We start from the raw sequence: 26,948 nt of genomic DNA, 5'->3' as shown, positions 1-26,948 counted from the left end.
ATTATTGCAATGCTAATTTGTAACTTGTTCTATTCCATCCAACACCTCAACGTAACAATTATGTGCCTGTGGAAATTTTTCAATATGGACAGCTCACACACAGAGGTCTAGATTGTGCTATTTAAATACTAAAATAAAAAATAAATGGTTGAGATTGGATCCACTGCTGATGTTACAGCTGTATGCTAGTTTACACTCCAGTATTCACATCTAGGACAAACTAGTCTCAGCTGTCACATCACATTTAAAAAAGGGGAGCAGGAAATCAAATGGCACCCAGCTCCAACTGCAAGTCCACAAAGAATCCAGGTCCATGAATTACCTTCAATCCTGATGAATTAGGTTATGTTGTGGACTCACAAAAAAGTTGTCAAACATTCCCCTAAACCCTAAACTATTTTTCCTAGGCTTACACGCTGACCAGACAACGCATTTTGAGGTTGAAAAACAAAATAAATACATTCTTAGAACAATTCATAAATACAGTACAGATTAATGTAGTAGAATAATTAATTTAAAGACTAACTCATAACAACCTTAGATGAAGTACAAAATACTAACAAATATACATGGGGAGACAAAGGATGAGAAAAACACCAAAGGCTGAGATAAACTGCACTAGAGCATAACTCAGTCTAAAACCAACATGATAAAATGCATAAATACAGGTCTACACCTGATGCTACACGAGTATAACAGATAATTGTTGCAAAGCAACACAGAAAAATCTTCAAACGAATATCAATTGACTGAGCCAAAGCAAAAGATGTGTATAAAAACAGAGCTGCCTAGTTCAGGCACACGCTATAAAAAACGGATGGTTAATGAGAAAAAACAAATAATTCGTATTGACAGTACAGCCACATTTAAAAATTAGTTTGACCTCTGAGGCCCTCTGAGCAGAGACAGTTCAGTTTTATTACACAACGTAGGTAAAGCCTTACTATTAATAAGCTGTCAGGAGCCCAAAATCGGGATGAAAAAATGGCTAGTAGTCTTTCAAGAAGAATATTTACACATTTTGACATAGAAGACCCTTAGTAACACATGGCAAACAAAAAAGGGGGAGTGCTCTACAGTGGAACGAAGACCAACCAATCAAAAAAGGAAAATGTTACTTACCCAGTAAGCATTTGTTCATGGCATGTAGTGCTGTAGATTCTGATGCTCTGCATACTTCTGCCATCTAGTGTTGGGTCCGGAAGGTTTAAAGTTGTTTTTCTTCAAAACATCTTTTGAGTCACAGTGACTCCTCCTCTCACTGGTAATGTGCATGGGCATTGACTCCATGGTTAGATTTTTTTTTTCCCGCAGGCGGGTGAGAATGGAGTTGGTATAACAGTGAGAAAGATAATAAGATCATGTATATGAATTTATAGACAAGACTGCAACGGCCACAGGTTCCCAGGGAGGCAGATGGGTGCATGTGAATATGCCCCACTACATGCCACAAACTTACTGGGTAAGTAAAATTTTCCATTTGATGGAATATCTGGCTGCAGATACACATGCTCTGCATAGTCTGTAAAGCAGTGCCTCTCTAAAGCGTTGGCTAAGCAGTGGGTGGTGCAGTGGTCTGGAATAGTGTACGTAGCATTGCCTGACCTATGTTAGCTTGCTGTTGTGCTAAAATATCCACACAATAATGTTTAGTGAAGGTGTTTGGTGTAGAGCATGTAGCTGCCTTACATATATCATCACAGGGAATGTTACTTTAAAAGGCCATAGTTGCTCCTTTTTTTTTTTTTCTTTTTTTTTTTATAAGTGCAGTGTGCTCTGGAATAGGTAGGGGACTTTTGGCTTTAGCATAAAAAAATTGATACATTTAATAATCCATTTTGCTATGCTGGATTTACAAATAGGATTGCCTTTGTGAGGAGGAGAAAAGGCAAGAAAAAGTTTAGTTTTCCTAAATGTTTAATTCTGTCAATGTAGAACATAAGCACCCTCTTTACATCTAAAGTGTGGAGGGCTCTTTCAGCAACAGAAGCAGGATGCGGAAAAAGAGACTGGCAATTTAATAGTTTTATTCAAATGAAATTGCCAACATTTTTGGTAAAAGATTTCGGATTGGTGCAAAGAACTACTTTGTACTTTTGTATTTGGATAAAAGTTCCTTGCAAGGTTAAGGCCTGGAGCGCACGTACACGTCTAAGGGAAGTGATTGCAACTAAGAATGTCACTTTCCAAGACAGAAATTGTAAAGGACAAGAATGAAGAGGTTCAAATGGTGGGTCCATGAGTCTAGTGAGTACAATCTTGAGTTTCCAAGAGGTACTGGGGGTACCTTTGGTTTAATCACTCAAGTCCTTTCATAAAAGCTTCAATAACAGATTTTGAAAAAGGTAAGCAGCTATAGCTGGCAGATGTAACCTTATGGAAGTGTATGTTAAATTTGCTTTCTACAAATGAAGATATAAAAGAATACTCTGCACTGACACCTTGAAGTAGTCCCAGTGTTTGGATACACAGTAGCAGACATAATTTTTGCATTTTGCTGCATAACATCATATCATAGTAGGTTTACGTGCCTTCTTAAGAATATCCATTAAATCTAGAGGTAGTATAAGGTATCCAAACTCCACGGCTTCAGGAGCCATATTGCACGGTTCAATTCCTTGGGATTTGGGTGCCTGATTTGTCCATGGTTCTGAGAGAGAAGGTTCGGGTTGAGGAAAAGCTTCTTGTGAGGACCGACTGATAACTCTAGCATAGTAGTGAACCATGGCTGTCAGGCCCACATGGGGCCACTAGTATCAATGTGAGGGATGTTTACCTGAGCTTTTGAACCAGAAACATAAGGAGGGGGACAGCTGGAAACGCATAGGCAAATATCCATGACTAGCTCATCCATAAAGCACTGCTTTTGAACCGAGGGTGTCGGAACCTGAAGGCAAAGTCTGTGCGTGCTGTTTCTTTTACAGCTGTAGAAATGAGATCCAGACAGTAACTGTAGCGAGAGGGATCTGGTTGTTGTACCCCCCTACTTTTTGCCTGTTTTTTTAGAAGCAACTTTGACTAAAGTGCACTGGGTTTTGGTCTGCAGATCTGGCCTTCCTCAGAGGGAAGACATTAACCTCTCTATCCCAGGGTGTAAAGAAATGGCACCCTGTTGCAGTTACCCCCCACTTTTTGCCTGATACTGATGCTGACTTGACTGAGAAGTGTGCTGGGACCCTGCTAACCAGGCCCCAGCACCAGTGTTCTTTCACCTAAAATGTACTTTTGATTCCACAATTGGCACACCCTGGCATCCAGGTAAGTCCCTTGTAACTGGTACCCCTGGTACCAAGGGCCCTGATGCTAGGGAAGGTCTCTAAGGGCTGCAGCATATCTTATGCCACCCTGGGGACCCCTCACTCAGCACAGACACACTGCTTGCCAGCTTGTGTGTGCTGCTGAGAACAAAACGAATAAGTCGACATGGCACTCCCCTCAGGGTGCCATGCCAACCTCACACTGCCTATGCAGTATAGATAAGTCACCCCTCTAGTAGGCCTTACAGCCCTAAGGCAGGGTGCACTATACCATAGGTGAGGGCACCAGTGCATGAGCACTATGCCCCTACAGTGTCTAAGCAAAACCTTAGACATTGTAAGTGCAGGGTAGCCATAAGAGTATATGGTCTGGGAGTCTGTCAAAAACTAACTCCACAGCTCCATAATGGCTACACTGAATACTGGGAAGTTTGGTATCAAACTTCTCAGAATAATAAACCCACACTGATGCCAGTGTTGGATTTATTAAAAAAATGCACACAGAGGGCATCTTAGAGATACCCCCTGTATTTTACCCAATTGTTCAGTGCAGGACTGACTGGTCTGTGCCAGCCTGCTGCTGAGAGACGAGTGTCTGACCTCATGCGGTGAGAGCCTTTGTGCTCTCTGAGGACAGAAACAAAGCCTGCTCTGGGTGGAGGTGCTTCACACCTCCCCCCTGCAGGAACTGTAACCCCTAGCAGTGAGCTTCAAAGGCTCAAGCTTCGTGTTACAATGCCCCAGGACACTCCAGCTAGTGGAGATGCCCGCCCCCTGGACACAGCCCCCACTTTTGGCGGCAAGTCCAGGAGAGCTAATGAGAAAAACAAGGAGGAGTCACTGGCCAGTCAGGACAGCCCCTAAGGTGTCCTGAGCTGAGGTGACTCTGACTTTTAGAAATCCTCCATCTTGCAGATGGAGGATTCCCCCAATAGGAATAGGGATGTGCCCCCCTCCCCTCAGGGAGGAGGCACAAAGAGGGTGTAGCCACCCTATGGGATAGTAGCCATTGGCTACTAACCCCACCAGACCTAAACACGCCCTTAAATTTAGTATTTAAGGGCTTCCCTGAACCTAAGAATTTAGATTCCTGCAACTTACCGAAGAAGAAGACTGCTGAGCTGAAAACCCCTGCAGAAGAAGAAAGAAGACACCAACTGCTTTGGCCCCAGTCCTACCGGCCTGTCTCCTGCCTTCTAAAGAACCCTGCTCCAGCGACGCTTTCTCCAGGACCAGCGACCTCTGAATCCTCAGAGGACTGTCCTGCTTCCAAGAGACCAAGAAACTCCCGAGGACAGCAGCACTGCTCCAAAAGAACTGCAACTTTGTTTCAAGGAGCAGACTTAAAGACCCCTGCAACTCCCCGCAAGAAGCGTGAGACTTGCAACACTGCACCCGGCGACCCCGACTCGACTGGTGGAGAACCAACACCTCAGGGAGGACCCTCCGGCGACTCAGAGTCCATGAGTAACCAAAGTTGTCCCCCCTGAGACCCCACAGCGACGCCTGCAGAGGGAATCCCGAGGCTCCCCCTGACCGCGACTGCCTGAACTCCATTTCCCGACGGCTGGAAAAGACCCTGCACCCGCAGCCCCCAGCACCTGAAGGAACGGAACTCCTGTGCAGGAGTGACCCCCAGGAGGCCATCTCCCTTGTCCAGGTGGTGGCTACCCCGAGGAGCCCCCCCCTTGCCTGCCTGCACCGCTGAAGAGATCCCTTGATCTCTCATTGAAATCTACAGAGAACCCAACGCTTGTTTGCACACTGCACCCGGCCGCCCCGCGCTGCTGAGGGTGTACTTTCTGTGTGGACTTGTGTCCCCCCCCGGTGCCCAACAAAACCCCCCTGGTCTGCCCTCCGAAGACGCGGGTACTTACCTGCTGGCAGACCGGAACCGGGGCACCCCCTTCTCTCCATTGAAGCCTGTGCGTTTTGAGCACCTCTTTGACCTCTGCACCTGACCGGCCCTGAGCTGCTGGTGTGGTAACTTTGGGGTTGCTCTGAACCCCCAACGGTGGGCTACCTTGGACCCAAACCTGAGACTTGTAAGTGATTTACTTACCTGACAAAACTAACAAAAACTTACCTCCCCCAGGAACTGTGAAAATTGCACTAAGTGTCCACTTTTAAAACAGCTTATTGTGTTTTATGTAAAAAGTATACATGCTAAAGTAATGATTTGTCTCTGAGTGTGTGTTCCTCATTTATTGCCTGTGTGTATGTACAACAAATGCTTAACACTACTCCTTTGATAAGCCCTACTGCTCGACCACACTACCACAAAATAGAGCATTAGTATTATCTCTTTTTGCCACTATCTTACCTCTAAGGGGAACCCTTGGACTCTGTGCATGCTATTCCTTACTTTGAAATAGCACATACAGAGCCAACTTCCTACACAGGGCCCATCTGGAACCTGGACAGGTGGGAAAATTAGCGATGCAGGAAGCGTGTCATATTTCGAGACTGGGAACACCCCTACGGTGACAAGCCTGAAGTGGACATGACTTAGGAAGTTCTGCCATCTTGCGTGTGGTGGAATTTAGAAACTCTGGACAGGATGATGGCCCCTCCCCACACAAAGTGGTCTTCTATAGGGTTTAGTGACCCCATGGGTAAGTAGCCCATTGGCTACTACACTTCTCTCCCCTTAACATCCTCTAAATTGAGGATATAGGGGGCACCTGATACCAGATCCTCAGATCTTTGCGGGACACAAAAGAAGGAGTGGACAAGAAGCCTGCTGATCCCGAGAACCGAGGAGCATGACGACTTGGCGCAAAATCCTACTGGTCTGCCAGATAAACCAGACCCTCGAGGAGCAAATGACCTACTCTGTCTCTGCAGCCTCCAAGAAACTGGGAGAGCTGCCAGTGCTTCACCTATCACCAGGAGTAACTCCCTTGGAGTAAAGAAGCTGCTCCTCTGCAGCCGCAGGCACCCAATAAAGTCCTGATAGGACTCAGACCAAAGAACCCAGATGCCGTACATCACCACTGCACCCGAGCCATCCAGCTCGTGTGGACGTGGGCCAACGGTGTCAGCGTGGTCCCCAGGCCCTCCAGAAAAGAAGACTACCCTGTGCTTGCCCACCGTGGACTTCACAACAGCGTCTGCAGATTGTTTCTGCAGACCCTCCTGCAACAGCAAGTGACCAGGAGCGAAAGACCCAATGTCCTAGGACACCTCAGCACCCATCTGCCCCGGACCCTGGGGTGTCCCCACGTCTCCCCACCTCGTGAGACCTGAGCCCACTTGCTAGCTTGGTCAGACTGGACCCCCAGTCCACACCTGCAGAACATTTCTGCAGGCAGCCCCTGCAACCATGAAGGACTCCAGTACTGGACCAAACCCAGAGGACACCCCTGCATCCGTGCTCTACATCCCAAGAAAGAGTGGACTGGTGTCTCCACCTGCCAGAGGACCTCAAAGGTTGAGCCCCCCTGTGGGTTTCCCTGGACTGTCCTTTAAGTTCATCCCTGCAGCAACTTTGTAACCGGACTAATCCCCATAGATATGAATAGGACACCCAACACTGTAACACACCTCTGCACCCAAACACCCCAGAGCTTCCTGAGGTGATCTGTTGGCGTGGCCTTGAACCTTGCACAAATCGTAACCTAAGTCCAGGTGATTGGTCCTGTAAGTCACTGTACTTTACTTGGTTTGCCGTCTTTGTTTTCCTCCAAAGGTTCGCATTGCAACTTCCTGAAAAAGGCACTAAGTGCCTACTTTTAAGATCTTGGTATCAAAGTATGTGCTATTTTTTATAAATTGGTGTCGGATTTCTTTATTGAGTGTCTCATTTACTGCATGAGTGTTTGCCTAACATTCTTAGCACTAGCCTCTGATATGCCTAACTGCTCGACCACACCACCCAAAAAAAGCATTTTGTATGCCATTTGTGCCTCTGTGATACCTCTGGGGATTGCTTGAACACTACACAGCGTACCTCATTTTGGTCCCTATATAAAGAGCAAGCTTCCTATAGTAACCATGACGGATAATATCCAAAAACCCATTGATATTTTGCCAGTGATGGATAAAGAGCTGAAGAGGTCCTCCGACAGGTGTTAAGTAGTTGGAGAGAAAGTGAAGGGAGTCACTGCTGGCGGCAGTGGAAGAGCATTTAGGGGAGGGTGTTTTCCCTCAGTCTCTGTTATTATTTCCCCTGTAGGAACCTTTGTAAAATCCTCTATGGGAGGATGAGTGAGGTTAGCCTTTCTCATAGGATGAGGAAGAGCCGGTGGCTGATGATTTGGAGGCGGTTTTATATAATGACCTACGAAAAGCCCCACGTGACGTAAGGGTTTGGAGAGCTCCCATGGACTTGGCCACTTCATTATCTTTTTTCATTTTCTCAAGCACCCCATCGGCCTGTGAGCCAAAAAGGTGCTCCTTACCAAAAGGTACATTAGAGACGGTCTGTTGTATTGCCGGTTTAAAATCCCGAACTGCGTAGCCAATCATGCCGGTGTAAGCGGACACTCCTATTGATGCCTCGAGCAGCTGTATCTGCAGAGTCCAAGGCACAGCGAATGGAGTAGTTACAAAAAAAGCAGGCCTTCACTAACGATTTCTTGTTCTCTTTTCCTGTGCTCCTCTAGGAGATATTGGAGGAGCTCCTCCATTTCATCCCAGAGGTCCTTGTCATATCTAGCAAGCAGACCTTGTGCATTAGCAATGCATCAATGGTTTTCTGCTTGAGCAGCAACACACTTGCCAGAGGCGTCCCTCAGCTTGCTCTCCTTGTCAGGAAGCGCAGCATCCATCTGCAGCTGCTTGCTAGTTGACTTTCTCGCATTGGAGACCACCAAGGAATCTGCAGGCATCTGACCTCTAATGAAAACTAGGTCTGAGGGCAAAACTTTATAGTTCTTTTCTACAGCCGGTGTGATTATGCGTGCCCTGGTAGGATCTTTAAAAATATCCTCTGCATGCCTCACGAAACCCTAAAGTATGGGAAGGTAAAGTGTGGTTCCTATGCGATGTAGTGAGGGTTTCCAACAAAAATCACCCTCTATTGGCTCTGTCTCGGGAAGCCCATTGTTAACTGGCTGCTCTGCCAATGAGTTCCTGAAAAAGTAGTATCATCCGGTGGGGATGGTCTAGCTGGGTAGACATCAGGATCAATGTAGGGGTCGACATCATGCTGGAACCATGGGTCTATGTCTGGCGGATGAGAAAGGGACAGTATCATTGCTCGTGTTATGAATGCCATAAAAAGACTCTTGATATATCAAGAGGGTTACCCAGAGAAATGAGGAGGTGAAGGAGGAGGTGGTGGTGGTGGTGTGGTTGGTGGTGGAGAGGAAGGCAGAGGAGGGTGTATGTCAGCAGAGTCTCTATCCACCCTTTTTTGATTGGTGGGAGGCATAATAATGTCAGTGGCATAGTTAAACATAAGATGCCTCTTAGAAGGTGTGGAGACAGCCTTAACGAGAAAAACGTCCCGTCTGAGAATGAATATCATGCTGCAAATGTTTGGTATTGAGCAGCTGCTTCATTTTGTAGAGGATAGGCTCCACCGGCGAGGTGACTCATTCTTTTCGCTGCGAGGCACTCAAGTTTAGATCCTGAAACTGTTGGTGCTGAGGCGGGCAGCAATCTCTTCGCTACCAAAGCAGGTGACGCCGGGGGAGGTTCGAAGCTTTCCGTGTGAAGGCTGGTGGTTCTCGGCTTGTTACCAAAGTGGTAGGCTTGTTTTTCAGAGCCAGCTCGGTGACAGGGCTTCCGAATTAGCTTTTCGGTGCCATCCATGGCCAGACGACAGTGGCAGTCCGATTGCCTTTGTTTTGGTGGTAGAGTACTTTTTAGGTTGAGCATGGGAGCTGGTACTCACAGTTGGTTGAACTGGAGGAAGGTCTTGCATCTCCAGAACTATGTCGACCTCAGATTCCAAGTCCTTGATAGAAAAAGTTGCTTCCTCTGCAGCCGAGGCGTCCTAAAGCTCCTGTTCCGGTTGAAACATGGTGTCTTGGAATCCAAAAATATCTGGCAGGTCTTCGATCTCTTGTTCGACCGTGCAAGGTTTTCTTAGAGAAGACAGGCAGGCCTTGCAGTCTTTCTCTTTATGGTCCGGAGAAAAATAGAGGTTGCAGACCTGGTGCTGGTTGGTCTGCTGGAACCTTGCATGGCACTTAGGAAATAAATGGAAGGGAGTCAGTTCCATCAGAAGTTGATTTTCAAGAAGTTGGAACTGAGAAAAGGCGGCCCACAGGGCCTCTGTCGGACCGTGTTGATCCGAGGGGGTGGTTTCTTTGATCCCAGAATGTAAAATATAGGAAATACACATTTGTAAGATCATACTGACAGTATGGGAGGTATCCCAAATTGAGGAGTCCGAAAAGCAGTCTCGATCTGGAGTTCAGAGACAACACGACCAGACCCGATGGCGGAAGAAAGCAGTCTAACAATGAAGTTGATGTTGATGCGCATAACCAGGGAGAGGAGGAGTTAATACACCTTGTGACTCGAAAGAATAAGAAAAACAACTTAAACCTCCTGGACCCAACACTAGATGGCAGAAGTATGCAGAAAATGTGTAGCTACAGCCACATTTGCCATCAAACCAAACATTTCTTAATTGTAACCTTAGAAGTCCCTTTCATTAAAAAAAAAAGTGTGTGGCGTCTGGGATCCTTTTATACAAAAATAAAAAAATTCAATTTTTATTTTAAACCATATCAGAAAATGTTTTTCTTTTTCATACGAGTCTTCAATTCAGATTTTAAAAGCATTCATGCTGCATTAGTATAGGAAACTGGACTTCTCTTTGCAGATGTCCCGCCACTTTTTGCCCCCATTTGAGCTACTGGATGCTGGTTTTCAACTAATAGAGCACTGAAGCCTGCTAACCAGGCTCCACTGCTAGTGCCCTTTATCCTAAAAACAAAATACCGAATTGTAACCCAATTGGCACGGACTTTAGAACACCTGTAAGTCCATACAAGTGGTACACTTGGTACCTAGTGCATGGGTATTAAAGAGGGTCCCTATGGGCTTCAGCATGTATTTTGCTAATCTAAGGCGCCAACACTAAATACACATGCAGACTGCCATCTCAGTCTGCGAAATGGTACACACCATTTGCAAACACAACAATGCACACACTGCAAGTCTTATATGTAAGTCACCACTACAGCAGGCATTATAATACATGTGAGGGCTGTAGGAAGCTGGGTTTTCATTGTAGAAGCACCCTACTTTTTTCTTCGTTTATGGTGCAACTTTGACTGAAGTGCCCTGGGTTCCTGCTAACCAAGCCCCCAGCGCCATTGTTCCTTCCCTAAAGACGAGACAACTGGTCACTTGATCCCCAAGTGGCCATACCTTTATCATCTCTGAAATTTCCTAGTAAGTGGTACCTCTGGTACCTAGGGCACATGCACTAAAGAGGGGCACTTAAGAGTTGCACCATAACTAAGGGACCCTGCACCAAACTCATACAGACTGCCAATGCAGGCTGTGTGACAAGGTGCTCCAAAAGGTGAAACACGACATGGAACACACTTGTGTGCCATGTCCCCCAATACTGCCTGTTATATTCATAAGTCACCCCTTACAGTAGGCCTTACAGCCCCTAAGGCAGAATGCATCACAGGTGAGGACATGAGTTGATATGCCCCTGCTATGTCTTTGTCGAGTCTTAGACATAGTAAGTGAACGGGGAAGCCATTTTAAGATAATGTGCTGGACACTGGTCAATAGGAGTTCCCTAGAGACATGATGGCTTCGCTGAAACTACGAATCCTTGTTATCAAACACCTTGTATTAATAAACTCTCACTGATTCAAGTGGTGGATTTATTGATACAATACACACAGAGGGCATTCTAGAGGTGCCCCTGAAAACCTACCAATTTCTGGTGTGCAGACTGACTAATTTCCACCAGTCTGCCACCAAAAGACAAGCTTCTGACCCCCTCCCCCCCCAAGGGTGAGACTTTTTCCTCTTGGGCAGTCAGCAACAGAGCCTCCCAACAGGATGACCTGCAAATATGCATTCCAAAGCAGGGGAGCTTCAAAGAGCCCACACGCTTTAGTATGCAGCTCTGACTTCCCTCAGAGGTGAGGAGATGCTGACTCCTCTGATCCAGGGTCCATTTGGCACCTCAACAGTCTGGAAAATTAGTTATGCAGGAGGCGTGTTGCACTTTCAGGCTGGACACACCTCTAGGGAGGCCAGCCTGAATTGAACACATTAGGAATTCTGCCATTTTGTGCGTGGTGAAATTAGGAATTCTGGGACAGGGTGATGACTACTCGCCAAAGGAAGTGGTCATCTAGGGGGCGCAGTGAGCCCCCGGGATAAGTTGCCCATTGGCTACTACCCTCACTCCCTTTAAATGCCCCTAAATGGAGTATTTAGGGGCCCCCTAATGCCAGGACCTTACATCTCCGCTGGACACAAGCAGCCTGCTGCACCCAACCCTTTTGGAGCAACCGACCTGCCCTGCCGTGTGCAGACTCCAAGAAACCAAGAGAGGTGCCAGTGCTTCACAAATCGCCTGAAGAATTTTCCTTGGAGAAGAGGAGCTGCTTTCCTGCATTTGCAGGCACCCAAAGAATTGAGAAACGCCAAAAAACGATGCTGAACAGCACCACTGCACCCATGCTTCCTAGCCTGAGCTGAAGTGGGCCAACGGTCTTAGCTTGGTTCCCAGGCCCTCCAGCGCCAAAGTCCACCTTGAGTTCGCTCACTGTGGACTTTCCAACATCACTTGGAGCCTCTATCTGTAGGCCCCCTCTCTCGCGACCGCCTCTGGTGAGGCAGAGCAGACGGTCCACTGCACCTCTGCACCGGTTGCTCCTGACAGAGGAGAAGAGGACCACTGGTCTCCCTATATCCCCGAGCCTCATGAGACCTGAGCACACTTGTTGGTTGAGTCGGACTAGACCCCCAGTCCACGCCTGCAGCTCGTTTCTGTGAGCCACCTTTACTGCAACTGCCCATGGTGACGAAACCAGACATTCCAAGAAACCTCTACACACAGCAGAGGACCACTGGTGTCCCTATGTCACCAAGCTTCACCAGAAGCAAACTCTCTTTGTGGTTCACCTGGACTGGACCTCCAGTCTCTGACTGCAACATCTTTTTACCTGGATTGTTCTCCATTTAAGTAAATGGGACACCCAAGACCTTAACACACCTCCGCACCAAGTTGCCCCGGAGCCTCCTGAGGTGACCTGTTAGCGTGGCCTTGGACCTTGTCCCATACTCACCTTAAGTCCTGAAGAACAGCCCTGTAAGTTGATGTGGAGTACCTGTTTGCTGCATGTTTTTTCTCCCACAGGGTAAAATTTCAACAACACAAAAATCTACTAAGTGTCGACTTTTGAAAACTGTAAAAATGTATAACTCGAAAAATACTCTCTTGATTCCAATGATCTTGGTATCTAAATTTATATAAACATTTATTTTTATAAATTGGTGTTGGATTTCTTGATTGTGTCTCTCTCTTACAGACTCTGTGTGTGCATTACATGTTTAGCACAACCCACAGATATGCCCAACTGCTCAGCCACACTACCGCAAAAGAGAGCATTTGGGGTGTTGATCTGTGCCTCTAATTCCTTTGGGATTTGCTTGCCATCTTTACACAGTGTAACTCTTTTTGGTTGACTAAATAGAGTCAGCTTTATACAAGGGCATATCTGCATGAGCAGATATGCCCCTGTGATGTCTTGTCCTGTTACTAGATATTACAAGTGAACAGGAAACACATCTTAAGGTATGTACTCAGCACTGGTCATTCTGAGTTACCTAGCTACATAATGGCTTCACTGAAACATATGGTGTTTGGTATTAAAGTCTTCATCTTAATATAATAAACCCATACTGATGCCAGTATTGTATTTATGACATGCATCCAGAGGGCACCTTAGAGTTGCCTCATGAAAACTACTAGTTGTCTATTGTGCTGGCTGACTGGTATCAACCAGCCTGCCACCACAGGCCTGACCCTCTAGAAGTGAGAGCCTGTGCTCTGAGGTCAAAAACAATGCCTACTCCAGAGGAAGGTGTTATCCATTCCTCTGCAGGATGGCTGGTGAATTAGTATATCTGGGATGGAGACTTCAAAGCCCCTGACACTCTTTGACATGTGACTCTGGCTTCCCCCAGACATGGGGAATGCTACCCCCTGCCCGAAGGCCCATTTGACACCACGACATTTGGGAAATTAACTATGCAGTAGGCGGTTTACACCACCAGGCTAGTCATCCCTAAGGTGGGCTGCCTGATGTGGTCCACAAAAAAAGGGTTGCACCATCTTGTTTTTGGTGGAATTAGGAACTCTAGGACAGGGTTATGCCCATTCCTCACAGGAAGTGGTTATATAAGAGGCATGGTGACCCCAGAGGTAGGTAGCCCACTGGCTACCTTCCTCTTCCCTTAACTCCTTTAAATTCAGTATTTAGGCAGCTCCCTACAACCAGGAACTCTGATTTGTCGGACTACAAGAAGTACAAAGAAAAGCCAATCAGCATGGCACTTGTGAACTTGCTGTAGACATTGGCCCAAAATCCTGCCTATCTGCTTCTGTTCCGACAATCACAAAGACCCGACTCATCTTGCAGCTGTGCATCCTCCAAAGGTTTCGGAGGGATGTCAACACTTCTCCAATCAGCCAGCATCTCCCTGGAAGTGGAGGACACACTTCCGTGCAATCTGCAGGTACTGACAGCAACGTCCAGTCCACCAATCTGCCAATTACCAGGTCCACCGATGCAGCAGTTGCCCAGGAGGAGGTCCCAGTGCTCCAGGAGGCCAGATCCATCTTCCCACCAAGTCTGGAGATGCCAAGAGACACCCTGCACCAATACCTGTGGCACAGGACCCATTGCAGCAACCAAGGCTTGGTCAGTGTCAAGCTTGGAAAACAACACCATCACGATCGCCATACCGATGTGGAGCATCAGCACCAGAGAGGTAATCATCACGAGTGGCCTTGCTGCAGTATTTTACCCCCATCTCCAGGTCGACCCCCTAAACAAGAGCCTCTTACGCAAGCGACCCGCAAGACAAAACACCTCTGCACCAGAGCCCCACAGACCGAACCCAAGCATTCAGACAGTGCACCCTTGCTCCAGAGACCCACAAGAACCAAGCCCCCTTTGAGTACTAATGGACTTGTCCCCACTTGGAGCATTTTTCTGTTTACAGGTTTCACCACAGACTTCAGCTGTAGAGTCTGAGATTACCCTTGTGACCAGCACCACTGCACCCTAACACAACAGGGCAGGTAAACTAAAACTTTCTCGTTTCAGTCGAACTGAGCCATCGGCTTGCTGGCAGGAGAAAGATGAAGCACCAGACATGCCCTACCGTGATGCATTTTTATTAATTATTTGCTTTGCATTGTGTATGAATATATCTACATTTATCAATATATGTGTTTGTATCCTTGCATGTATATATTTGCAGTTTATAGATTGAAGATTCTTTGTACATGGTCTTACTTCATTGTTGCACATTTCAAAACTACACTTCTGGCTATACAGGCCTTCCTTCACGAGCCTTGCAAAAATATATGATAAATGTCATCTTCAGATTAAGAAGGGCATTCCAGAGAATCTTTTTGACTCCTTTACATGTGTGTAATTTGGCTCTGTCCGCAGTAAAGCAAAACACTTTGGCGTAGATCGGCAAGGAGCAAGGGTTTGTAGGTTGAAAATGTACATTTAAAAGTGAAAATATGTTTGGCAGGAACACTAAAGCATCTGCTTCTAAAAACATGTGTGAACAGAGTGTTTTTCAAATTCCTGGATGGTGCCGGGCACCCTACGATGTATTAGCTAATGAATTTTCACATTTGGCTGGTTTATCAGAAAGTTGGGAGGAATGTTTGAATCAAGCAGTCTTGCTTAAGAAAAGTACTGGTTGAAGGGAATGATCTTTCAGTTCTTGGCAGACGGGGTGGATACTTTTGTCTGCCTACAGAAAAATGCATGAAAAATGTAAACAGTTCGAAAGGGTGAATGAACAACTGGAAAAGCAGCTTGTGGATTCAAAGAAGAGTGTTACCATGTTGTCTTGCCAAAATAAATTATTGCAAGACAAGGCAGACACGTATCAAACCATCGCAGAACATGCTGCAATCAAAGTAGCTCAAAACAAATATCGTAAAATGTAGAGGAAGGGTAAATCAGAAAAAAAGGTTCATTTAGTCATTGCTAATGCTGGTTTGGACTGGTGCCCAGATTCATCTTGGGATAGTAATGTTTGGACCGGCAGTGATCCGTCAAACTCTAGTGATGAGGAGAGTAAAAACGTTGGGGGACGAGGGCCCTACAGAAAATTGCAGCACACACCACAAAATCCAGCAGGGATTGAAATTAATTCCTTAGAAGATTACACACAGCAAGAAGTCAATGATGATATAGATAGATTTAAGCAACAGGCGGGAGAGTCAGTAGTTACTTGGATGGTGCGGTTGTTCGATTATGGCGCCTCAAGCTTTTTGCTTGATATAGGGGATTCTTCTAAATTCTGCACTCTAAGCACATATCCTCTCAGTTTAGAAGTTTTCAGGGTCCACACCAAATTACTTTGCTGCAGTTATTCTCTGAGGGCTGCAATCATAAGTACCCTATATAATCAGATTGATCGCCTAATGATAAGCCCTGGTATACTTTAAGAGATGAAATGCAGAGACTTAAAGAGGAAAGTATGAAGATTGGCATTTTCCTGAGCAATGCACACCATCTATTAGATGGATCACTCACTATCTCAGTGCACAACTTAATTATTTGCCTCGCTCCACCAGCCTACAAACAGGTGATCATGACTCTCCTAATTAATCAGACAGGGCAGGCTTTAAAAGACATGCTAGAGGCTGTCAGAGAGTTAGGGGATTTAGGACAATCGGATAAACCCGAGAGATCTTCAAGGTCTGAGGGTTGCACAGATAACAACGGAGTGTCCAGGAAAGACATGTTTACGCCGCTACTAAAACAGATTGATGGGATAGATACCAAACGATTGTGGGAAATGTACGTAAAAGAGGTTTGGATCGAAAGGAAGGCAGCAGAAAGGTAAACAAGCAAGATAACAAGAGTGAAACGCAGAGCCAGTCACAGATATCAGGGGATGAAAAAGAAAGGGAGAGAAATGTTTCCTTACGGGAGAGAGAGGAATACACGGACAGTGACTGATTAACTTTTGAGAACAGACATGGGGGCAAGCCTGCTCGCAAATATGAAAGCATAAATCCAGACCTCACTTGGGCAAGAGCTGACCGGTTTAAATCGGACTAGGAAACTGGCCACGCTCCGTACAAAGTTGGGTTCGTCGAGATAACAGACCTCATGTTGATTTAAAAAAAACATTGGAAACACAAACATGTGCAAAAACTTTGAGCTTTAGTCGACACTGGGGGGGCAGACCCCCGCTGTACAAACCACAGTACAAATGAAAATAGGGAGAACAGCAAAAAGAGAATATACTGTCCTGATTGTTCCTCTTTTGAAATACATTTTGGGAATTGACATTTTGAAAGGAATGACTTTGTATGTGGATGATGGTTATTATCAGTTTGGAACAAAAAGATACATTTCAGTGGCAGTCATGAAAGTGGGTGATTTAAAAATTCCCCCAGTGAAGGTGCCCATGGCAAATAAATTAATTCATTTGAAACAGTACTGCATTCCTGGAGGGCAGGATGAAATAACTGAAACCATAAAAGACACAATTGAGGCTGTTGTAATAGCTCCATCTACTACTGAATGGAACAATCCCATCTGGCCGGTTAAATGACCTAACAGATGGTACAGAATGACAGTTGATTACAGCGAGCTGAATAAACGTACACCCCCTTTGATAGCCGTGGTTCCAGACACCATCACTTTGACTGAACGAATACAGAAACATACAGGGCCATGGTATGCCAACATAGACATTTCCAACGCATTTTTCTCTGTACCCTTGGCGCCAGAATGTCATGAGCAATTTTCATTCTCCCCCTGCGGAAGACAATTCAAAATGTTATCTTTGCCACAGGGGTACATACATAGTCCCACTATCTGTCACCGGCTGGTGGCAGAGCACCTGGATAAAGTATCTGTCATTCCAGGTGTGCAACTGGCACATTACATTGATGATGTGATGATTCAGGGAGAGACCGAGGAATAGGTGCAGATTCAGTTGGAGAGAGTAGTGGAACTCTTGCAGAGTAAGGGGTGGATGATTAACACAGATAAGACACAAGGACCATCTCAAAATGTGAAGTTTCTAGTCATTCGGTGGATTCAGGGACAAAGAGGTGTTATCGCAAGCAAATCAAAAGATCTTCCAGTTTGCCACATCCCGCACTAAGCAGGAGACACAGATTTATTGGATTGTTTGGTTTTTGGAGACAGCACATCTCTCATTTGAGTCAGACCTTGGCCCCTCTGTACAAAGTGACAAGGAAGAAACATGAGTTTGAATGGGGTGAAAAGCAGCAGTGTGCTCTTGATTTGGCAAAGGAAGCAATTCAACAGACTTTAGACTTGTGCCCAGTGCAGGAGGGAGACACTGAGTTCCATAAAACTGTTCAGGGACAGTATACAAATTGGAGTATGTGGCAGAAACAGGGAAGGATGAGGGTGCCCCTGGGGTTTTGGACTAGGAAACTACCTGACTCTGGGGAGTGCTATACTTCTTTTGAAAAACAGCGTTTGGCCTGTTATTGGGCTCTAGTGGATACTGGGCAAATGACACTAGGTCATTATGTAATTCTGAGACCTGAAATACCAATCATGCTGTGGGTGATGAGTTCACCTAAATCGCACTGTACAGGACATGCGCAAGAGGCTAGTATCATACACTGGAATGGTACATACAAGACCGGGCTCGAGTAGGACCGGCAGGCACTGCAGCCCTACACGAACAGCTGCCACAAGCCTCTGTACAGGAGGAGGAGAAGGTGCAGGAGGTACCACAGGTAAGAGTCACCAGTGAGATGGGGTGAGCCATTTAAATCCTTGTCCCCTGAGGATAGGAAGCATGTATGGTTTACTGATGGTTCATCCAAATACGTGGGTACCAAAAGATATTGGAAAGCAGTGTCATACAATCCAGTTACCTAACAGTTGGTGACCACCGCAGGAGAAGGTAAAAGTAGCCAATATGCTGAGTTGCACGCTGTGTATCAGGCTCTAAAGCAAGAGCTGCCTGGGACTGGTCATATTTACACTGATTCTTGGTCAACTGCCAGTGGGTTAGCCACTTGGCTTATTACATGGCATGCACATAACTGGTTTATCCACTCAAAGCAGGAGTGGGGCAAAGAGTTGTGGCAGGAAATTTGGGAAATGTTAAAACAGAGTAGAGTCACAGTATATCATGTGGATGCTCACTGTCCCACTGACTCACCAGAACGCTGGTTCAATTCCCTTGCAGATGACAGTCAAAATTTCAGAGACAGAAGGGGCAACACAGGAGTCTGACTTGGCGGAAATGGCTAAATGGGTGCATCAAAAATGTGGACACCTGGGAGAAAACGTCACTTACAGGTGGGCAGAGATTAGAGGGATGCACATTCCCCTAGATTTGATAAACTGTAATTTTGCAATGTCCTATTTGTCAGCATACACAACAGAGATCTGTGCCGCAAACAGTTGAAGGTCAACTGGGGAGAGCAAAGTTACCAAGACCGATATAGTAAATTGATTACAATGGACCACTACTGATTAGTCGCGGGTGTCAATACGCCTGCACCATAGTGGACACTTACTCTGGGTACCTGATTGCTGTCCCCTGCAAACATGCTACTCAGCACAATACTATCAGAACTTTTGACTTGTTAATGTTATACTATGGAGAACCACTCCAGGTCCAGAGTGACAATGGGTCACACTTCAAAGGCAAAGTGGTGCAGGACTACTCTTCTGAGCACAATATTGAGTGGATATATCATATTCCTTATTATCCACAAGCCTCAGGACTGATTGAGAGAATAATGGCTTACTGAAAGATCAATTGTGAAAATGATCTAACAGAACTTTGAAAAACTGGAGAGAGAATTTAAATGAAGCCCTCCAGATTCTGAATAACAGACCATTAACAAATGCTGAAACACCCCTGATGCAAATGTTAACTCCAGCTTTGCAATACCACCACATGTGGCCACCAATACCATTACATACTGGGAAATAAAAACGTGGAGCCTTAGCTCTTTACAGAGCCACACCAGAATCTGCAGGTCTTGACTTGCATGCATTACAAGCTTACAGACTGAAACCACGAGACTGTGTGAAACAGGTTTTGGAGTACAGATTCTCCCAGAGAATTTTGGATTGATTGCTCCCAGATCTGGGTTGGCCCTCAAAGGTATTCAGATTTTAGGGGGTAGTGATTGATGCAGATTATCAAGGAGAAATCAAAGCTATTCTGTTAAATAGTGGAGAAGCTCATACAAATTGGAGACCGAATTGCCCAACTTGTCATAATTCCAGTGTATGGAGGATTGGTGAGGAAGAGGACTGCCCCAGCCCTTCTTACTGTACGTGGGGAGGGAGGTTTTGGTTCAACTGACAAAAACCCTGGTGGCTAAAGTGTGGGTGGAATCCCCAAATGGCCCTCCAGAACCTGCTGAAATTATAGCAAAGGGACCCAATAAAGTCCTGCTGATCATGAAACCAGGAAAGAAAAAATAGGAACATATTCCAGCTCATAAATGCTATTTGCGAGAATAATCATACTTGTTTCTTACAGATGATACTACAGCTTGTCTTTGCCTTGGGTGTGCATTTGGCCTCCTTTTGGGCATGTGCAGTCGGGAAAGACCTAACACACCCAACCTCTACTTGATTGATCGACCACATCGTGTAACACCTTTACTGCATCTGAATGACAACATTTGGATTCATTTGGCGCAAACTGTGCTCACCAGATCAGACTTCTGTATGGTGCCATGAAAAGCACTATGGATGTTTTGTCAATGTGTTTGATTTCCATATCAACACCAACAAGCATTTTGTGAGAAATTTTCAATGCCACTAACCAGGATAAAGATGTGCAAGAACATAGAGTGGAAACTCACTTCAGTCCCTAAGAGTATTGCAAGGACTGTCAGGAAACAACCAATGAAAAGTGGGACACTCATTCATATAATTATATACAACATTACTACCGGTGACGTGTGTTATTACATGCCCTGCAATTCTTGTAATGTTGGAAAATGCATTCAACTGCGTTTAGAAAAGAGAACATCAACCTCTCAAAACATACCATGGGAACATATAGTTTTGTGCTTTTACTGAACGGACATTGTAAAAACATGACGAATCACAAGGCTTAACATCTAGTGACGGCTGCCAGTCACAACAAACATGTCAAGTTGCCAGTTGGCTGGCTGTTCTGGTGTGGAAACCTTACTTTTACCTACATTCCAGCTAATATATCAGGCAGGCCGTGTACTTTCACACGCCTGGGACTTATGATGTTTCCATCTAACTCTATACACACTCGTTAGCCTAGAGACACTGCAACTAGATGAAAATTGTGACTTAGATATTCAATTATTATCCAAATCAGAGTATCTTAGCTTAAGTCTTTCTATTGTAGGCATGCCTGGTTTAGCTGTATTCAATACTAGAGTAATTAACAAATTAGCTTGTCTAATAGTTACAAATATTAACCATACTTCTATTGCTTTATCTGAATTTTTTTTATTAGATGTGTGTGGTACTAGAAAAGCTGCATTACAAAACAGGGCAGCTATAGACTACCTCTTTCTAAAACATAAGGTTAACCATGTGTAAGGAAATGCCTCCTTGGCATGGTTACCCCCTGACGTTTTGCCTTTGCTGATGCTATGTTTTGAATTGAAAGTGTGCTGAGGCCTGCTAACCAGGCCCCAGCACCAGTGTTCTTTCCCTAACCTGTACTTTTGTATCCACAATTGGCACACCCTGGCATCCAGATAAGTCCCTTGTAAATGGTACCCCTGGTACCAAGGGCCCTGATGCCAAGGAAGGTCTCTAAGGGCTGCAGCATGTCTTATGCCACCCTGGAGACCCCTCACTCAGCACAGACACACTGCTTGCCAGCTTGTGTGTGCTGGTGAGAACAAAACGAGTAAGTCGACATGGCACTCCCCTCAGTGTGCCATGCCAGCCTCTCACTGCCTATGCAGGTATAGATAAGTCACCCCTCTAGCAGGCCTTACAGCCCTAAGGCAGGGTGCACTATACCATAGGTGAGGGCACCAGTGCATGAGCACTGTGCCCCTACAGTGTCTAAACAAAACCTTAGACATTGTAAGTGCAGGGTAGCCATAAGAGTATATGGTCTGGGAGTCTGTTTTACACGAACTCCACAGCACCATAATGGCTACACTGAAAACTGGGAAGTTTGGTATCAAACTTCTCAGCACAATAAATGCACACTGATGCAAGTGTACATTTTATTGTAAAATACACCCCAGAGGGCACCTTAGATGTGCCCCCTGAAACCTTAACCGACTATCTGTGTAGGCTGACTGGTTCCAGCAGCCTGCCACAACCGAGACATGTTGCTGGCCCCATGGGGAGAGTGCCTTTGTCACTCTGAGGCCAGTAACAAAGCCTGCACTGGTGGAGATGCTAACACCTTCCCCAGGCAGGAGCTGTAACACCTGGCGGTGAGCCTCAAAGTCTCACCCCCTTTGTTCCAGCACCACAGGGCACTCCAGCTAGTGGAGTTGTCCGCCCCCTCCGGCCACGGCCCCACTTTTGGCGGCAAGGCCGGGGGAAATAATGAGAATAACAAGGAGGAGTCACTGGCCAGTCAGGACAGCCCCTAAGGTGTCCTGAGCTGAAGTGACTCTAACTTTTAGAAATCCTCCATCTTGCAGATGGAGGATTCCCCAATGGGATTAGGGATGTGACCCCCTCCCCTTGGGAGGAGGCACAAAGAGGGTGTCCCCACCCTCAGGGCTAGTAGCCATTGGCTACTAACCCCCCCAGACCTAAACACGCCCTTAAATTTAGTATTTAAGGGCTTCCCTGAACCTAAGAATTTAGATTCCTGAAACTACAAGAAGAAGAGGACTGCTGAGCTGAAAAACCCCTGCAAAAGAAGAACAGAAGACACCAACTGCTTTGGCCCCAGTCTTACCGGCCTGTCTCCTGCCTTCCAAAGAAACCTGCTCCAGCGACGCTTCCCAAGGGACCAGCGACCTCTGAATCCTCAGAGGACTGCCCTGCTTCAAGAAAGACAAGAAACTCCTGAGGACAGCGGCACTGCTCCAAAAGAACTGCAACTTTGTTTCAAAGGAACAGATTTAAAGACCCCTGCAACTCCCCGCAAGAAGCGTGAGACTTGCAACACTGCACCCAGCGACCCCGACTCGACTGGTGGAGAACCAACACCTCAGGGAGGACCCTCCAGCGACTCCGAGTCCGTGAGTAACCAAAGTTGTCCCCCCTGAGCCCCCACAGCGACGCCTGCAGAGGGAATCCCGAGGCTCCCCCTGACCGCGACTGCCTGAACCTAAAGTCCAGACGGCTGGAAAAGACCCTGCACCCGCAGCCCCCAGCACCTGAAGGAACGGAACTTCTGTGCAGGAGTGACCCCCAGGAAGCCCTCTCCCTTGCCCAGGTGGTGGCTACCCCGAGGAGCCCCCCCCTTGCCTGCCTGCACCGCTGAAGAGACCCCTTGGTCTCTCATTGAAAACCATTGAAAACCCGACGCGTGTTTGCACACTGCACCCGGCCGCCCCCGCGCTGCTGAGGGTGTACTTTTTGTGCTGACTTGTGTCCCCCCCGGTGCCCTACAAAACCCCCCTGGTCTGCCCTCCGAAGACGCGGGTACTTACCTGCTGGCAGATTGGAACCGGGGCACCCCCTTCTCTCCATTGAAGCCTATGTGTTTTGGGCACCTCTTTGACCTCTGCACCTGACCGGCCCTGAGCTGCTGGTGGGGTAACTTTGGGGTTGCTCTGAACCCCCAACGGTGGGCTACCTTGGACCCAAAACTGTGACCTGTAAGTGATTTACTTACCTGCTAAAAATAACAATACTTTACCTCCCCCAGGAACTGTGAAAATTGCACTGTTTCCACTTTTAAAACAGCTTATTGTGTTTTATGTAAAAAGTATATATGCTACTGTGATTATTCAAAGTTCCTAAAGTACTTACCTGCAATACCTTTCAAATGAGATATTACATGTAGAATTTGAACCTGTGGTTCTTAAAATAAACTAAGAAAATATATTTTTCTATAACAAAACCTATTGGCTGGATTTGTCTCTGAGTGTGTGTTCCTCATTTATTGCCTGTGTGTATGTACAACAAATGCTTAACACTACTCCTTGGATAAGCCTACTGCTCGACCACACTACCACAAAATAGAGCATTAGTATTATCTCTTTTTGCCACTATCTTACCTCTAAGGGGAACCCTTGGACTCTGTGCATGCTATTCCTTACTTTGAAATAGCACATACAGAGCCAACTTCCTACACCATGGTTGTACAGAATTTGAAGGCATGTGTTGTTTTAACCTTTCTGACCACTCTAAATCTATCCAGGCCCTCATTGATACACTACATACATTAGTGAAGGAGGTAAAACAGGATATGAATCAGGGATGGTGGGACTGGTTGTTTCAGTGGTTACTTGATTTTGGAGAGTTACGCAAAGTTTTGGGTGGAATTTTTGTAGTATTAGCTCTTATCACATCATTATGTTGCTCTGTACAATGTATTCCTAATCTGCTTGCAATGTTTAGGCCGAAAAAAAGTTGATTTTAAAACTATAGGCTACACTAGTCATTGGTCAAAGGGCGGAATGTAGTGATTTGTCTTTTGACTACTGACTTCGTGTCGCACCACTTTGCACTTGGCTTAGCTGTCCACCGTCACAATAGTGGTCACCAGTTAGACTTCATTTTGTATTCAGCTTAGCCTTAGCTTCACTGCCAGTTAAAGGTGCGAGTAATTTTCCATACAAAACATGTTATGCAACATGTTTTCTATTCTGCGTGTTCTTTTTCTCACCGAAGAGCTAGGACATAAGGTGGAGGAGCCAGTTAGCAAGATAAGGATGTACTAGACTGATGTTTATGCTGCAGCAGAGAACAGTTTAGTTTTGGGAAAGACACCTCGGGATTTTGGCCAAGTTCCGAGGTGTTTCTTTCAAAGCTTACCTAAAACAGCCAGCATTTTTTAATACCTCTTGCACAGTGGGAGGGTTTTTTCCAGGAAGTTCCTTCCTCATTTGTTTAAAATATATGAGACCCAGGTCGACAGTGGGAGATTCAGAGACTTCAATCAGGGTTTTAGATGTCGAATGCCTGATGTATTTCCCATGAGGGTAGACTTCTCTCTTTTTCTCTTTTAAGTCGAACTGGGTCAACGGCTTGCTGGCAGGAGAAAGATGAAGCACCAGACAGGCCCTACGGTGATGCATTTTTATGAATTATTTGCTTGTACTGTGTATGAATATGTATGGAAAATGTCACTTACCCAGTGTACATCTGTTCGTGGCATGAGGCGCTGCAGATTCACATGCTGTGCATTATCCTGCCATCTAGTGTTGGGCTCGGAGTGTTACAAGTTGTTTTTCTTCGAAGAAGTCTTTTCGAGTCAAGAGAACGAGGGACTCCTCCCTTTCGGCTACATTGCGCACGGGCGTCGACTCCATCTTAGATTGTTTTCCCTGCAGAGGGTGAGGTAGGAGTTGTGTATATAGTAAATGTGCCCACGCAATGGAGTAAGTATGTATGTACATAATGTGTATAAGAATAGTATTTATTTACAAATTTACAAGTTTCATTCAACTTATAACGGCTACAGGCTCCCGGGGAGGTGGGATGGCGCATGTGAATCTGCAGCGCCTCATGCCACGAACAGATGTACACTGGGTAAGTGACATTTTCCGTTCAATGGCATTTGTAGCTGCAGATACTCATGCTGTGCATAGACTAGTAAGCAGTAATCTACCCAAAAGCAGTGGCTTAGCCTGTAGGAGTTGAAGTTGTTTGAAATAATGTTCATAATACAGCCTGTCCTACTGTGGCTTGTTGTGCTGTTAACACATCTACACAGTAATGTTTTGTGAATGTATGAGGCGTAGACCAGGTGGCTGCCTTACAAATTTCTGTCATAGGTATATTTCCTAAAAAAGCCATTGTGGCGCCTTTTTTCCTAGTGGAATGCGCCTTTTGCTTTAATATAGCAGGTTTGAATACATTTCACTATCCATCTGGCAATGCTTTGCTTGGATATAGGATTCCCTGCATGAGGTTTTTGGAAGGCTACAAATAATTGTTTTGCGTAACTGTTTTGTTCTGTCAATGTAATACATTAGTGCTCTTTTGATGTCTATGTATGTAAGGCTCTTTCTGCTACTGAGTCTGGTTGTGGAAAAAAGACTGGGAGTTCCACTGTTTGGTTTAGGTGGAATGGTGATATAACTTGCGGTAAAAAAAATTGGATTTGTACGGAGAACCACTTTATGTTTATGTATTTGTATAAAGGGTTCTTGTATAGTAAATGCTTTTATTTTGCTTACTCTTCGAAGAGATGTGATAGCTATTAGAAAGGCTACTTTCCAAGTTAAGTACTGCATTTCACAAGAGTGCATGGGTTCAAATGGGGGTCCCATGAGTCGTGTTAATACGATATTGAGGTTCCACGAAGGGACTGGTGGTGTTCTCGGGGGTATGATTCTTTTTAATCCTTCCATAAATGCTTTAATGACTGGGATTCGAAAGAGCGATGTTGAATGATTAATCTGCAGATAGGCAGATATTGCTGTGAGATGTATTTTAATAGAAGAGAATGCTAGGTTAAATTTTTGTAAGTGTAATAGGTAACTTACAATGTTTTTTGCGGAAGCATGTAGTGGTTGAATTTGATTATTGTGGCAGCAGTAAACAAATCTTTTCCATAACAATGTCTTGTAGTAGGTTTCCTAGCTTGTTTAATGATCTCCATACATTCTTGTGTAAGGTCTAAGTGTCCAAATTCTAAGACTTCAGGAGCCAGATTGCTAGATTGAGCGATGCTGGATTTGGGTGTCTGATCTGTTGTTTGTGTTGAGTTAACAGATCTGGTCTGTTTGGTAATTTGACATGAGGTACTACTGTTAGGTCCAGCAGTGTTGTGTACCACGGTTGGCGAGCCCAGGTTGGTGCTATGAGTATTAGTTTGAGTCTGTTTTGACTCAGTTTGTTTACCAGATAAGGAATGAGTGGGAGAGGGGGAAAAGCGGAAGCAAATATCCCTGACCAACTCATCCATAACGCATTGCCCGTGGACAGAGGGTGTGGGTACCTGGATGCAAAGTCTTGGCATTTTGCGTTTTCTTTTGTTGCAAATAGGTCTATTTTTGGTGTTCCCCAGCGTAGAAAGTAATCTTGTAGGATCTGGGGATGAATCTCCCATTCGTGTGTTTGTTGATGATCTCGACTGAGATTGTAGGCTAACTGGTTTGAATCCCTGGGATGTATTGTGCTATTAGGCGAATGTGATTGTGAATTGCCCAATGCCAAATGTAAGGAAATGCCTCCTTGGCATGGTTGCCCCCTGACTTTTTGCCTTTGCTGATGCTATGTTTACAATTGAAAGTGTGCTGAGGCCTGCTAACCAGGCCCCAGCACCAGTGTTCTTTCCCTAACCTGTACTTTTGTATCCACAATTGGCAGACCCTGGCATCCAGATAAGTCCCTTGTAACTGGTACTTCTAGTACCAAGGGCCCTGATGCCAAGGAAGGTCTCTAA

At 45.6% G+C, this 26,948-nt stretch overlaps 1 protein-coding gene across 1 annotated transcript in view; it reads right to left on the bottom strand.

The window, feature by feature from the left end:
- Positions 1-26,948, bottom strand: part of LOC138304238 (serine/threonine-protein kinase NLK2-like) — a 543,367-nt gene that overhangs the window by 150,454 nt on the left and 365,965 nt on the right. The gene's annotated exons all lie outside the window — the stretch shown is intronic.

This window comes from Pleurodeles waltl, chromosome 7 (genome assembly GCF_031143425.1).
Source record: "Pleurodeles waltl isolate 20211129_DDA chromosome 7, aPleWal1.hap1.20221129, whole genome shotgun sequence".
Classification (NCBI taxonomy): Eukaryota; Metazoa; Chordata; class Amphibia; order Caudata; family Salamandridae; genus Pleurodeles; species Pleurodeles waltl.
This window is presented reverse-complemented; position numbering and strand designations above follow the sequence as displayed.